The 16,238-nt window shown below is 34.8% G+C and overlaps 2 pseudogenes; one reads left to right on the forward strand and one right to left on the reverse strand.

Moving 5' to 3' along the window:
- The first annotated feature begins 643 nt into the window (after positions 1–643).
- On the forward strand, positions 644–762 carry LOC120605200 (uncharacterized; annotated as a pseudogene).
- An 11,191-nt stretch (positions 763–11,953) lies between these two features.
- On the reverse strand, positions 11,954–12,307 carry LOC120604864 (ATP synthase subunit g, mitochondrial-like; annotated as a pseudogene).
- Between the last annotated feature and the right edge of the window lie 3,931 nt (positions 12,308–16,238).

A 16,238-nucleotide genomic window follows, 5' to 3' on the forward strand; every position in this document is an offset into this window, starting at 1 on the left:
GTGAAGGAAAAGAAGAATATAGTGAGAGAGAAGCAGCAGCTATAAAAAAAGATGCAGTTGAACTTCTACATTGAAAAGTACTATGTCTTAAATGAAATTTCATTAAATAGGCTCAAGAGCAGATTAGGTATTATAGAAAAAAGATCAGTAAACTTAAAGATGTAACATTAGAAATTTTCTAAACTGAAGCACAAAGAAGAAAAAAAGACTGAAAAAAAAATATCTTCAATGACCTGTGAAACAATATTAAGCAGACCTACATATATGTAATTGGAGTTCCAGAAAGAGGGAGAGAGAGGAGAAAGAAAAAAATACTTGAAAAACAAACGTCTGAAATACTTCCAAATTAGTTAAAAACTATAAACTCATAGATCCAAGAAGCTCAACAAACCACAAGCAAGATAAATACAAAGAAAACTAACCAAAGCTCATCTTAATCAAATTGCCGAAAATGAATTACAAAGGACATATCTCTAAAACAGGCAGAGAGTAAAATCCCCCATGTTATTTACAGGGGATAAGCTTAAGATTTCTCTCTAAAAACAATTCGAGCTAGAGAAAGTGAATTTTACAGGGCTGAAAGGAAAAAAAATCAACCGGGAATTCTATATTCAATGAAAATGTCCTTCAATAATTAAAATTAGTCTACGGCCATGCTGTCCTGAACAAGCCTGATCCCATCTAATCTCGGAAGCTAAGCAGGGTCGGGCCTGGTTAGTACTTGGATGGGAGACCACCTAGAAAGACCGGATGCTGTAGGCATAAAAAACTAAAAAGTAAGGGATTGTAAACTGATAAGGTTTTTGCAATCTGTGAGGTCAACCAAGGGTTGCCCTGCCTAAAAATAAATAAATAATTAATTGATTGATTAAAATGAAATGAAAACTTTTAAAACAAAAGTTGAAAAATATTTGTCACCAGAAGATCTGTATTACAAGAAATAAGAAAGGAGGTTATATAAGAAAAATTATACCAGATGAAAATCAGAAATGCTAAATATGTAGATAAAAAATAATCTTTTTTCCTTTAAAAATTTTCTTTAAAAATAATTGACTCTTTTAAACAAAAATAACAATGTATTGTGAAATTTATACTATATTAAAGTAATAGATATAACAGCAATAGCACAAAGAATAAGTTGGAAGAAACAGAAGTATATGACAATAAGATTCTTCATGGTATGTGAAGTGGTACAATATTATTTGAAGATAGACTATACTAAGTTAAAGATGAATCTTCAAATCCTAGAAAAAACACTAAAAATAAAATAAAGAGGTGGAGTTAATAAACATAATGGAAATAAAATGGAATACTAAAACATACACAATCCAAAAGAGAGGATATAGAAGGAACGTAGAAGAGATGTAACAAATAGAAAACAAATGGCAAAAATAGTAGACTTAAAGCCAACCATATCTTTAATTACATTAATATAAATGTCTAAATATTCCATTTAAATAGCAGAGATTGTCAGATTAGATTTTTAAAATCAAATTACTCAAATTAGATTTTTAAAATCTAATCTGACAATCTCTGCTATTTAAATGGAATATTTAGATTCAGTAGTGCTGTCTATACAAAAAGTTTTTAAATATGAAGAATTAGATAGTTTAAAAGTAAAAGGGTGGAAAGTATATATACCAAGCAAACATTATTTATAATAAAGCTGGAGAGGCTTTATTATAATAGAACTGAAATATCTTATTTTGATAAACCGTAAGTTCATACAATTAATGTAACTATGTTAGTTAATATAACTAATACAAAAGTCTTTTTTGAGGAACCATAAGTTTAGGGAGATGTATAATTATAGCCAACAATTATATGGCATTTACTTGGTGACAGGCACTCTTCTGAGCATTCTACATGTGTTATATAACTCACATAATTTTTATGGTGAAATTAATAATAATAATAATATCCTCATTTTATAGTCAATGTCACAAAGCTGGTAAATAGTAGAGCTAAGATTTTAAACCCAGCAGCCTAGCTATGGAGTGTGTGCTATTAATCACTCTGCAATATAAGGAAACCACTTCTACTTTACATTCTGACTTCACCCACACATTTGAGGAATGACTATATGCCAAGCTATTCTAATTCCTTTGCATATGTTATCTTATTTAATCCTTACAAAGTCCTGGGGAGGTGGATACTCTCACCCACATTTTATGAATATGTAACTAAGGCTCATAGAAGTTAAATTACTCAAATAAGATCACGGAGCAAATAAGTGGTAGAGTCAAGATTTGAACCTATGTCTTACTATACCACACTCTTCTTTCAGAATATATAGTGCATCTATAAATATGCATGTACAAATATACACACAACACAGAATCAAAGTTCTCAATGAACTTACATGTTAAGAAAAAAGATAAACATATGAAGTTCTGATTTTATTTTTGATTTGAAAAAAATATGACAAAATCTATTGGAACCATGTTTTCCCCTTGAACTTGAGGACAAAGATGGTTTCTTATTTTTGTTTATATCCCCAATATTAAGCACAGTGATGGTGAGTGAGAAAGTAAATGTTCATTCTAACAGATAGGGATATACTGCTTGAATTATGAATATTGAATATCATAGACTCCTTTAAAATTGAGGTTTCGTGCTCCGAGTGTGATGAAAATTGGAAGTTACCATAGAATAAGAGATAGTGTGACATTTGGCAGATATTTAACTTCACAAATAATTAGCTGTAGATATTCAAAATAGTTCATGAGATTCAGTAAGGAAAAGAGGTTATGAAGATGGTCATAAAAATTGCTCTTTGGTCATAAAAATTGCTCTTTGGGCTGTGGGGAACATTATCCTAGACAACAAGATAGTTTAATATTCTGTAGGTGATTTAAAAAAGAAAAGAGATGATAAAATTGTTCTTAACAAAAGGTAATGTCAACTTGAAAATAGTGTCTGGAAAATATTTCTTGAAGGAGAGTCAGGGCAAAGTACCTAGGTAAGTTTCTACACTGGACCATGCTGGGCAGGAGGCAAGGACAGGGTGTGCATGATGTTCCCGGAGATGTCTATGTCCTAATCTTCAGAACCTGTGAATATGTTACTTTATATGACAAAAGAGACTTTGCCAATGTGATTAAGTTAAGACTCGACATGATGGGATTATCCTGGATTATCCAGGTGGGCCAACACGATCATGAGGGTCCTTATAAGTAAAAGAGGGAGGCAAGAGAATCAGAGCTAGAGAACGAGATGTGACAACAGAAGCAGAAATGAGAGTAATATGCTTTTAAGAAAGGACCACGGGCCAAGGAATACAGGTGGCCTCTAGAAGGAAGAAGAGGCAAGGAAATGGTTTCTCCTCTAGAGCCTCTAGATGGTACACAGTCCTGCCTACACCTTAAATTTAGTCCAGTGAAATCCATTTTGGACTTCTCACCCCCAGAACTGTAAGATAATAAATCCGTATTTTCTTAAGCCACAAATTATGAAGCAATTTGTTACAGCAGTGATAGGAAACTGATACAAAAGCCAAGTAATGAATCATTGTCATGGTCCAAAGAAATATTTTTTAAAGAGGAAAAGGCTAACCAAGGAAAACACATTAGAGAGAATAATATTAATAAATTCGACAATGTAAAGTTTCCATATATCCAAAATAAAATACAAATGACAAACTGAGAAAAATACCTGCGACAAATATGACACAAAGAGGAGAAATCATCTTGGTATTGAAAAAGAGCTCTATTAGAAAAAAAAAAAAAATCACAATAGAAAAATAGAATAAATAGAAAATCCAGGAAGAATGCAAATAGAAAATACAGGAAGAATGCAAATGGCAATAAACATATATTTCTAAATATCATCTCATTTTAAATGAAGAAATGCAAATTAAATAAAACAGATATCATTTACGAAACCAAAATATACCTTTCTTTTAAACTCATATTCAAAGTTAGCGAGAATTCCACCAGACTTGCAGTCTTAGTCACTGCTAGTAAAAGGGTCGTTTATGAGTTTTTTTTTTAATGAAAAACAACTGGCTAATATGCATTAAAGGTATAAAAATATTTTGATCAAAAATATAAATATTTTTGATCCAGTGAATCTAGATTTAGGGATTAGACTGATTATTCTTCATTTGCCTCTCCATATCATGCTCCACCCCTCTCGATTCTACTCTGTGTTGTCCATGGCTTAGGTCCCTGGGCTCCCTTGCTCTCTAGCTTCTAGTTGGGTTTAACCAATGAAGGCACTGAAAGGAGAAGAGGGGTTAGAAGTGAAATCTGGGGGCATTTACTTCCAGCCACCTGTCCTCTCCCTGCTTCCATGGTTTTTATGAGTGACTTTGTTTTTCAAAGGCAATGTTCTCAAATGTCAACACATCAGAATCATCTGGGTGCTTTGTTTCTGATTCAGTAGGATAAGGTAAGGCCTGAGAATTTATATTTCTAATAGGTTCCCAAATGTTGCTGATGCTGCTGGTGTGAGAACCACACTTTGAGAAGCACGACTTTAAGGCCACAGTTCCCCTGGGGTAGCCCCAACTGCTTAGCTGAGGCTTTCTCTGTGCTCTGCTACATTGTATCTGCTCCCCACTTCTCCCTCAGGTCTAGGGGTGATGAGAGATTGTTTGCTAGTCTCTAAGTTCCTTATTGGTTCCCTTAACCCTGCCCATACCTCTTGTAATCAGTCCTTTCAATTAAAATCCCTTGAACGAAAGACTTTGAACATGCCATCAGTTTCCTGCTAAAATCTTGGCTGAAGCAGGGATTTATCCCAGGGAAATGATCAAAGATGCAGACACAGACATAAGCTCAAGAATGTTCTTTGCAGTATAATTTATAGTAGTAAAAAACATTAGAAACAAAGTACATATTCAAAATAGGGGAAAGATGGAATATTATGCAGTCACGAATGACTAACTGCATGCCTGGATTGACTAACCTAGGACATGCTCAAGATGAAATGTTTGATTGAGAATAAGATAAGAATCCATAGTCAGAGATTGTTCCCAGTTTTAGAAATTATGTGTGGATGTGTTTATATAAGGTTCAAACTGAAGTGAAAATTGAAGAGTGGTTTAAGTTACAATGACTATATATGTAATTTATTGGAGGAAGATTTGATTTGCCAGTATATTTGTACTTTTCTGACTGAATATTTGAACCACGGGTATAATTCCAATTCAAACTTTTCCTCCTTTATTTCCAGTGGGTTTTAGTATTGCTACCACATTTAATATTATATAAATATAAACATTTATATATTTAATTAATTTAAATTTTATTATATGTAATTAATAAAATAAAATGTTTATATATAAAGAAATTATAGTCCGGGGATAGAAGTAATTCTTCATTCACCTCTTTCTATTTAAGTCCTTTAAACACAAATTTAATCCACAAATATATTGAGTGTCTGCCCTCAAGGAAGTTACTGTCTCAGAGGGCACATAAGACACAAATAAAGATGCAATGTGGAATAGTAGAGAGAACACAATTTGGAATTTAAACAGCAAAGTTTGAGTCTGGGCTTTGTCACAACCATAATTAAGCAGTCCATGAAATCTTCTGTAGGGTATGTAGTAGAACATAAATTATAAAGATGAATTATGTAATCAGGGAATCATGGAGTGCTTTTTCATCAGTCTGAATGCTCTGTGGTGTGCATAGCAAGTATGTGTTTACAAAGCTGGAGTTAACATTAGTTTACCCTTTTAATTCTTCTCTACTTCAGAACAGACATGAACATTGTTTTCCCTGCATATGCATAATTACGAAATTTTTTGGCATATTGTTTACACTGAGAATGAAAATTCAAAAACCAAAGCTGATGGTTAAAACAGAGGGAGCATTATACTTACAGGGGAAAATGGGTATCTTATCCTTGACTCAATTAGGGTAGGTTTGCATAAAAAAAGCTGGAAAGGCTTCTTAAGAATCTACTTATGGAAAATAAGCAATACATATGACATTTGAATGAACCAGAGATAAAATGTTTTGTTTTTTTTAAAAAAAATAGAAAGAAAGACAACCCAATAATGGACTAATGGCATCAGACTGTTAATAAATGAAATTTGAATGTAGGATAAAATGGAAACATTGACTTAAGGGATGGATATGAGCAACTAAGATGGAATGAGATTTCCAATTCTGACATTTCCCTCTCTGATCACAGTATCCCATTCTTTTACTCCTACTGATCCCAACTGTTTATCCAATAATAAATTCAATTCTTTACTTTTGCCTTTTCTTTCAGAACATATACCTCCTACAACTTCATTTTTCTTCCTACCCAGTGTGACTCTATGAATAGCTTGCCCATAGTGTTCTTGTTTGAACACTAGACTAGACTCTCTCATCAGTATATGAACTTTGTCAGACTTAGAGCTTAGGAAATACCTAACATTTATTTTTTTTGTTCATACTCTGAAGCTGCCAAACCTGGACGTAGAATCACAGAACTAATCTCACCTTCTGTCTAAAATGATGAAAAAGATACACACATGTACACACACACACACACACACACACACACACAGAAAAATATATTAAATGAGGAAAATCTTCTATGAACATATGGTAAAATAAAAGATGTAGTCAAATACGATTAAGAAACAAAAGAATCCTGCCTGTCTGTGATGGGGGATTGAAATATGAGAACCTCGTTCTTGCTCATTACTTGTTGCCACAGTGACTGAGACTCAGTAACTGAAGTTATTGATGTTCCACCCATTCTGAGGTACCTAGGCCATTTATTATCAGGTAGGAATGGCATTTTAGTATCCAAAGACTCAGAAACTAGACTGTTTTCCAAAATAAATGTCCTAAAGGCCTGATCAGAATCTTGACTTATTAACTGAAATTTAAATTCAAGAAAACAAAGTAGTGGCTGAAGGGATTAGAGATCAATAAGATAAATTAAATATATAGAAATAAATTGAATTTATACAAATAAAGTATAAATTTGAAATAATATTACTTGAAACGGACTTGTACTATTCATCACAGAGACATGATGCAGTTTATGACTACAGTCTAAATGAAAAAGAAAAAAGAAACAAACAAACACAGAAGAGAATGGAGAAGCTTCATCAAATGAACAAAAACCTGGGTTTCACATCCTTTATAAAAGCGAGTCAAGTTCTTATGTTGCTCTTGATTTTAATAATTAGATGGCAAAAAGGATACTTTCCTTTTTAATTATTGCAGAGAATAAGAACAAACTAATAGCTCATATCTGAAAGGAAGAGAGATATTAAAACTCAGGAAGTATAAAATAAGACATTTTATTTCTGTAACAGTTAAAATGGTCATTTACATCTTTTTCTGTCTAGTACTCCTGCATTTTTGTAAGAAAAGTCCCCATCCTACCTCTAATCATAGACTTCAAATGGAGATAACATCATCTGACGTGATCTTACTCACCTGGTCTAGATTATCTCGAAGTGATTATCTGACTTAAATTGGATCAATACTAGAACCTTATCATCCCTATTCACTCACCTCCCGGCCCTGGGAACTGGTTTAGCATGTAGACACATAAAAACCTGGCGCAAACTATGAACATTATACTCCTCAGGGTCTGTTCAACAGGACCTGTACAAAAGGGTTTTTTCACTTTGAAGATAAAGGTGGGAAGATGTGTGAAGTGGTGTGTGTGGAGAAAAGCAGTTAGGGAGAAGCAAAGAAGGGAGGCAGAGCAAAAGAATCTCAGTAGCATCCAGTCACTGGCTCAGTGGACCTCTAGCTGCACTCCTGCCTTTTCTGGTTGCAGGAGCCATTGATTTTCCATTTTGCCTAAGCTAATTCAAGATCAGTTTCTACGTTGTGCAACCAAATACATAAATACAAGAATTATGATTGTAAATGTAAATGAGCTTAACTCTCTTAGTAAAATGTCAAAGACAGGATTGGAGTGTAAAATAAATGAATGAATGAATGAATGAATGAATGAATGAATGAAATAAAATCCGGTTATTTAAAAGACAGCTATGTGAAATAAAAGAGTAGAGTAAAATAATTTGCAAATACAAACCAGACAAATATATAAGACTTATAATTCAAAGCTGAAATCATTAAATAGAGAAAGCGTATTCCTTTGTGTTGATAAATACTATTATCCGTAGAAAAGACAGCAGGATTGATGTAGCTGCTCAATAAGGTCTTCAAGGAATGTTTATATTTCTGTCTCATGATTCTTGCATATGGCTCTCATTCTGGTTACAAGATGGATGCTTCAGCTTCAGACATGACTTCTGTGTTCCAGGCAGGAATAAGAAGGGAGAGAAAAGATAGCATTTAAATTAAGAAAGCAAAACTTTCTTGGAATCCCTGGTCAACCCCTGGTTTTCATCTCATTGGTAAGAAGTATACGATATAGCCATCCCTAGTTGCAAGAAAGGCTGAGAATTTATAAGTAGGGCACATTGCCACCCCCAAATCATAGTCTGTTATAAGAAAAAAAGAAAAAAGGAGAAAGGAAAATTGCATAAGCATCTTGCAGTGGCTGGCACACCTGTCAAAGGTAACATAAACTGGCTACTCTCACACTTCTTTGGTAGTACTACAAATTATTTGGTAAAATCCTATTAGAAAATAATCTGGCAGTGTGTTTCCTATAAAATCTTTATATCCTTCAATCTAGTTGTTAGTTGGGATATATGTCTTCTATACTCTGATTTTCATGAGAAAGATTTTTCCTCAACATTCTCTTTCTTTGCACAGCTCCTCAAACTCCCCCAAGGAAGACAGAGTGACTTCTCTGCTTAGTGAGTTAAGAGTAAGAAGTGGACATAGATAGTTCAGTTTCCTTGTGAGAGCCATCTCTTTACAGGAAACACACATTTTGGTTGACTCCACTACACCATAGATGTTTTACAGCATAAGGTCCATTGTGAGGAGGCCTCAGTTATCCAGACGTGTCTCTGATGGGTGGGTAAGTACGCCTAGTTCTGCGTTTCAGGCTGCCATACATATAGGTCACTTCCTTCAACCTAGCTTTTTTTAAGCAATAGGTTCTGTTAATAGCTTTCACTATGATTGTGGATTTGTAAGTATCTCTATTTCTAATGGTTTAAAAATATGTTTTGAAGCTATAATCTAAACCTTTAGATTATAAAGGTTTATAACTGTAAGTACCTTCATAGGCCCTTGTTTTTTACATTCCATATTTTTCCTTTCAGTGACTAGAGGGCATACTATATCCTTTCAAATTTTTTAAATACACGTTAAATTTCTGTTTTACTAATCAACAGCTGGTGTGAATCAGCATTCTCTGATAAAGACATTGAACTTTGGTGCTCTTTCCTTATCTCTTCTATGGGCCCCTCCCTACTACTTGACATCTTGAAATCATCTGGGCTTCTACTTCTAAAAATCGACTTTTTACATTGTGTATTTATAATTATTTAGTCATAATGATAGCTTTCACAGATTTCTTTATTGTGATAAATGAGCTAAAGCATGGAAAGCGTTTGGCATGATGCTACTCATTCAGCAGTGTTTATAAAGATGAGGAGGATTGTCAATATTAATATCATTCAGCACAGAGCCCTTCTCTCTCCAAAAGCTTTTAGTGATCTTATTCTCAGCTTTCACTATCACAACTGTCTGGAGGATTTCTAAACCTATGTCACCTACTTGGACACTGCTCCTGGGTTTATTTGTTTTATTTTCAATTTCTGTTACAGATCACCACCTAAATATTCCACCAGAACATCAAGCTCAACACACCCAAATTAAACTATCTCCTAATTTCCCAATTTCTCTTAATGGAGCAAGCATTATCCCCATTCCCTAACCTGGAAACCTTGAGGATGTCTTTGCTGCTCCTCTTGTGTGTCCTACATCCCTTAGCAATAGTTGAGCCCAGTGCCTATATCATGTTAGTCTTCTTCCTTCTCTTCCTTTAACTTTAATACATTTCTAAGCCCTGTCAAAACTTTAAAAAATTTCAGTTCTATTTACCTTCCTCTTTACGACTCCCTTCTCCCAAAGTATTACTTTTCATCCAGTATTGAGTTATCTTCCTACTTCTCCTTCTTATTTTCCTCTTTCTTCTCCTTTCTCCTATCTTTATATGTTAATCCTCCTCAAACGTCATGCCAACCATGCATTTAGTATATACTACCTAACAGGCTCTTTGCTTTGGACATAAGTCTAAACCCCTCAGCCAGCTACTCTAGGCTTTCTACTGACAGAGGTCTAACCTACATCACTAACTGCTCTTTATGGACACTATAGATCAATCAGACTGGCACTTTGGCTCCTCCCTGAAAACCTCAAACACTTTCTGAACTCTTTGGTTTTACAATGATAAAGACTAACTGAAACTTTAAGTAAAGTTAATCAGTTGGAAGGGTTTATGAGAGGAACTAGTCCTTATGGAAGTTCTCAGGCTCTATGCAGTCACTACACCCCTACAGGAAAAACTCTATGTTTATAATAAAGCTCTATGGTTTTCACTTTCCCTCTTTTTATTTCCTTCCTTTTTCTCTACTATAAATACCCTTCCATCTTGGCATGTGGGCCAGAGTGTTCACACGGCTTGCTATGTCTGCATGCACTGGGCTGAAACTCTTTCTTTTTCCTGAATAAATCCTTTTTGGTGACAAAATACCTAGTCAATATTATTTTTCAGTCAACAATCCTTAATATTTCTTCTGCCTAGAAATCTATGTTGAACCATCCCTGCCTGTCAAAATTGTACACATCCTTCCAGAATCCTCTCAAAAAGCCTTGGTTCACACACCAGATATAACTTTTCCTTTCTTTAAGCCATTATAGCATTTTGTATGTCTCTAGTAGTGATGAAAATATTTTTCCTTTAAGTTAAAGATTTTCCAGATTTATTATCTTGAACTTTTACCAGACTGTAAAATGTTTAACGGGCTTTACCCTACTCATCTTTTAATTGTCCGTAGGATATTATTAGTACAGTATATTTCACAGAGTTGGTATGCAATAAATATTTGTTGAATTAATAAAGATTGTATCCTTTAAGATGAATATTATTCTGAAAACATGACTAAAGTTTCTTAACGGGCTATGTAAAATAAAGATGTGTTCAAGTTCAAAAAGTCATTTTCTATATATAAATCTGGTTATAGAGTGGATTAGCTAAATATGTCTCTGAATAATATAAGAGAAGGCATACTATAAGAGATGCCATTTTTATGGTAGTATAGATCTGAAGGAAACATATTTTGAGGGCTTTCCGAATATTTGATGAGTGGTAGAAGTTGAACTTTGCACACAGATTATTTAGAAATATTAGAAATATTTGGCTCTCTCTGTTGCTTTGGTTAATACAGAGATAATAATAGGTTTCGAGCATTGTACAGCGTGAGTAGACATAAGAAAATAGTGGAATATAAGTCTAGGAATGCAGATTGCAGCCCAGTTCTGGAGTATCTTAAATGCTGGTATTGGAATTTTATTTAGTAAGCAGCACATTGAAATTTTTCGTTGTTGTTTGTTTTTGGTCCTGTGAGCACTATTATAGAGATGTACTTCAGGAAAAATAATTACTGAACAGAAAGTCTGGATTGAAAGGAGAACTTATAGGGAAGGTCTTAACTTAGCTGGTCTGCTTATAATAGAGTAGAAAAAGGTCAAATGAACTAAAGTGGCAGGAGTAATGGAGAGGAATGAAATGCTGCTGATGCAAGAACTATCGTAAAGGACTTAGCAATTGACCTGTAAATGATTATGATGATCAGGGTAAGAAGAAACCAAAAATAAAATAGCTTCTAAAATTTTGTCTTATTCTCTTCCTTTGTTTGCCACTTTAAAAATTAGCATATCAGTAAGATACTAATAGTCACTATTATCTGGACAATGCAAGTCAATTAGATACCTCTTTTTGCATAGCAAATGGAACAAAATTTAAAAGGATTTAACATCTCCAGCATTGTTTTGTTTTTTTTTTTGTTTTGACATATTGTATTCAAATACCAGTCTGATCGCATATGGTCTAATAAAGTTCAAATCATAAACCCCAAAGAAACAGATGTTAAAGACTGGTCTTCAAACCTGGTGCCAGTTGTGCCACGCTTGCCTATGATCTCACTAACGTGAAACCACATCCACACCTCAGTGGCCACCAAACCATTCAACAGAGCTCCCTTAATGGTGAGCTCTTCTAAGCTACCAGTTTGAACACTATAGACTATTTTTTTTTCAAGCTCTGAATTGTGTGGGGATCTCAGCAGGGGTTGGAGGAACTAGCTCAGCCTTGGCATAGTGCCAAAATGTGACCAATGATGGCTTTGAGTAAGTCACAGCAGCATTTAACAGCGCTGGAGTTTCTCTGTGAGGTTATGGACAAATTGGGCCATGTTTCTAGGAGAGAAAAGTCCGTGGCTTTGAACAGCAGGGTAAGTCTCCAGTGTTGTTTTCAATGTAGAAAAAAAAAAGATATGATTATATGTTCCTGAGGTGGGGTGAGGTGGGGGCGGGGGGGACAGAGCATAAATTAAGAATTCATTTTATAGTCAGGGGTACATATAATATGTAGTTTGGGGTTTTACAGTTTAAATCAACTTTATTGATATGTAATTTACATATGATTTTCGGATTAGGAGACAAAGGCAATGGATATTTATGAGAAAGGGAAGAGGAACCATTACATCAATAAAAGGAAGGCATTCCTATTGGTGCAGATAATACAACATAGTGATGTTAATTCTAAATAGTGTTTTTAATTTTCAGTCCAGTAGTCATAATAACTGCTTTCTTGTTATCTTTGTGAACAGTTCTTTGGGAAACAAGGTTGCTTAGGTCCTGAAGATTATTTTGTCCCGAAGATTATTTTGCTCTGTTTTTAACATCCCAAGTTTTGAGACAAAAGACATGCAAGGCAGATACTTTGGCATAGCAGCTCTGACTCTATTTTAAAGTGGCTCTGTTTATATTATTGTTTACATATAATAAGTGTACATTTAATCTTATAAGAAACTGCTAGATGGTTATCCAAAGTGAGTGTATCATTTTACGTTCCCATCAGCAGTGTATGAAAGTACTGGCTGTTCTGTATCCTTGGCAACACTTGGTATGGTCACCCTTTTGAATTTTAGCCATTCTAGTAGGTATGTAGTGGTATTTCATTGTGTTTTAATTTGTATTTCTCTAGTAACTAGTGATGTCGAGCATCTCGTCATGTGTTTATTGGCCATTTGCATATCTTCTTTTGAGAACTGTCTGTTCAAATACTTTGCCAATTTTTATATTTAGTCGTTTGTCTTATTATTGAATATAAGCATTTGCAATACAAGTTCTTTATCAGATATATGTATTGTGAACATTTCACCTGGTCCATGGTTTGCCTTTTCATTTTTTTTAAATTTGGATTTTGAAGAACAGAAGTTTTTAAATTTAATGACATCCAGTTTATCACTTTTTAAAAAAATGACTGAAACTTTAGGAACTCCAATTTCAGAAAATGCAAGCCTCAGCTTTAATTTGCTACCTTGCTGTTACTCACCTGTGATGCTTGAAAATTGCAGAATTGGGCTAGAATCTAGGCAAATCTTATAAAAGTCAAGTCACTTTTGTTTGTATTAATAGCTATCACTTTGTGGGTGTACTACGTAAGAAGCAGTGTGGAAATACTTTACATATATAAAATTTTATTTAATTTTTTACAAAAAGCCCTACTGAAGAGGAAACTTGGATTCAGAGTAGTAAAATAAGTAGACTCTAAGATGAAATATTATCAGTAGCTGAACTAGAGTCTATCTGCCTCTAAAGCCCTTTGAAACTATGCAGTATCCTAAGAAATCATTGTATATGTCAAAGTCATGAAGATTTTCCTGTTTTCTTTTAGAAGTATTCTATTTTAGTTTTTATGTTCGTGTTTATAATCCATTCAGATTCATTTTTGTACATGCTATGAGGAAAGATTGAAATTCATTCCCTCCCCCCCCACTCCCCTGCCATGGATCTCTAATTGTTCTGCCATCATTTGTTTAAAAAAAGTTTATCTTTTTCCTCACTGAATTGCCTATACACCTTTGTGGAGAATCAATTGACCATGTATGTGTAGGTCTATTTCAGGAACCACTGTTCTGTTCCTATGTAACAAAGCCTCCATAAAAGCTGAAAAGGATGAAATTTGGAAAACTTTTGGGTTGGCGAATGTGTTGGGGTGCTGCTAGGAGGGTTGCTGGCCCGGAGTGGGCAGGGAACCTCTGAGCCCCTCTCCCCATACCTTGCTTTATGCATCTCTTCCATCTATCTGTTGCTGAGTTATATCTTTTCATAATAAACCAGTTACCTAGTAAGTAAAATGTTTTTCTGAGTTATGTGACCCACTTCAGAAAATGAATCAAACCCAGGGAGGATATCATGGGAACTTCTGATGTACAGCCAGTTGGTCAAAAGTATGGGGGTGGGAGGTAATCGGTCTTGTTGGACTGAGTCTTTTACCTGTAGAATCTGAGGCTCTTTCCGGGTAGATAGTGACAGAATTCACTTGAATTTTCACACTCTGTTGGTGCCAGAGAATTGCTTGGTATTGTGTGGGAGGCCCCTACTCCCATACCATAGCCCCTTCCACCCCACACACTACGGAATTGGGTTCAGGAACCCAAAAGAGTCTTGAACTCAGATAGTGTAAGACATCCAACTTTGTGAAGTATTTTTTTAAACATTGTTTCGGCTATGCTGGGTCCTTTGCATATCCATATACATTTTAAAATCAGATCGTTAATGTTTTTTTTTCTTTTAAACCTGTTGAGATTTTGATTGAGCTTGCAATGAAATTAAAGGTCAATTTGAGGAGGTGTACATTTTAATATTGTCTTCCAATCTGTGAACATGATATTACTCTCTGTTTAGGCTTTCTTTCAGTTCTCTCAGTAATATTTTATAGTTTTCAGTGTACAGATCTTACACATATTTTATAAAATCCACTCCTGAGTACTTCATATGTTTTAATGCTATCATAAATGGTATTTAACATTTTTAAATTTCCACTTGTTCATTGCTCATATGGAGAAATACAGATAAGACTTCTATATCGATCTTATATTCTGGACTTTGATACGTATACTTAATTATTCTAGTAGGGTTTTTTGGTAGGTTTATGATGATTTTCCTTGTATAAAATCAGGTGATCTGTGAATAAGAATAGCTTTCTTTCTTTCTTTCTCTTTCTTTCTTTCTTTCTTTCTTTCTTTCTTTCTTTCTTTCTTTCTTTCTTTCTTTCTTTCTTTCTTTCTTTCTTTCTGACTGTATGCCTTTCATTTATTTTCTTGCTATGATATACGACTAGGACTTCAGTGCAATGTGGGCATGATGTGTTGGATATGGCCCTTGGCATTCATTGCTCACTTCCTTCTAGTGTGACTTTCTGTACTGAGGTAGATGGAAAGCTGAATACTAAATTTCCCAGACTTTCTTGTCACCAGAGGTCTATATTTGATTAAATTCCACCAATTAGATGCACCTACACACATTTGAAAAGGCAGCGCTAAAGTGGAGGCTTTCTTACTGCTGCTCTTCTCTGTTTGTTGATGATACACAATTGTGGAACTGTGGGGTTTTCTGCAATGTCCAGTCTCCAGTTTCATGGTTATCAAGAGGCAGTTGCAATGGTAGTAGCATCAAACTTCCCGACCTCTGGATTGTAGCTACAGCATTTTGGGGTTTTGTTTTGTTTTGTTTTTAACTTGAATAGTTTTGATGGCAGACTCCTGGTTCCCTACCTTCCTGCTAATGGCAGAGGAGGTAACTTCCTTGGGAGGTCAGTGTTTCATGATATTCAGGGAGTCATTCCTGGACCTCAGGTTATAACCTAATCTTTCAGCCCTTCTGGTGATTTTGTAGTGATATAATTCTCTGTATTAAATCCCTTTCTGCTTTCAATATTTCAGGTGATATCTCCAGCATTGAACCCTGCCTGATACATGCAGTCAAAACAGACATTCGACAAAGCCTTAATCAGTAGAAGCAGAGAAAAACAGGTAGTTCAAGTTCAAGAAATTCAGTCCTGGGGGAGACAGGTATGCCAGACAAAGGCTCCACCACAAGAAAACAATGCGTTGCCCTAGTTATCAAGGAACTGGACTACCAAAATCAAGACAATCTGTGCTGCAATGCAGCCTGTGTATTGAGTTGGTAAACCTCTATTTTGGGACTTTTGTGGCTTCTCTTTGTTCCTATGCCTGGGAACGAATTTGGTCCCAAACTGCAGGGCAAGATTATACTTTTAGCTCGAGGTGAAGCTATGTCAGCAATGACAATTAGAGAGATGCAGAGACAGGGAAA

This window comes from Pteropus medius, unplaced genomic scaffold, assembly GCF_902729225.1.
Source record: "Pteropus medius unplaced genomic scaffold, Ma_sr-lr_union100, whole genome shotgun sequence".
NCBI classification, from domain to species: Eukaryota; Metazoa; Chordata; class Mammalia; order Chiroptera; family Pteropodidae; genus Pteropus; species Pteropus medius.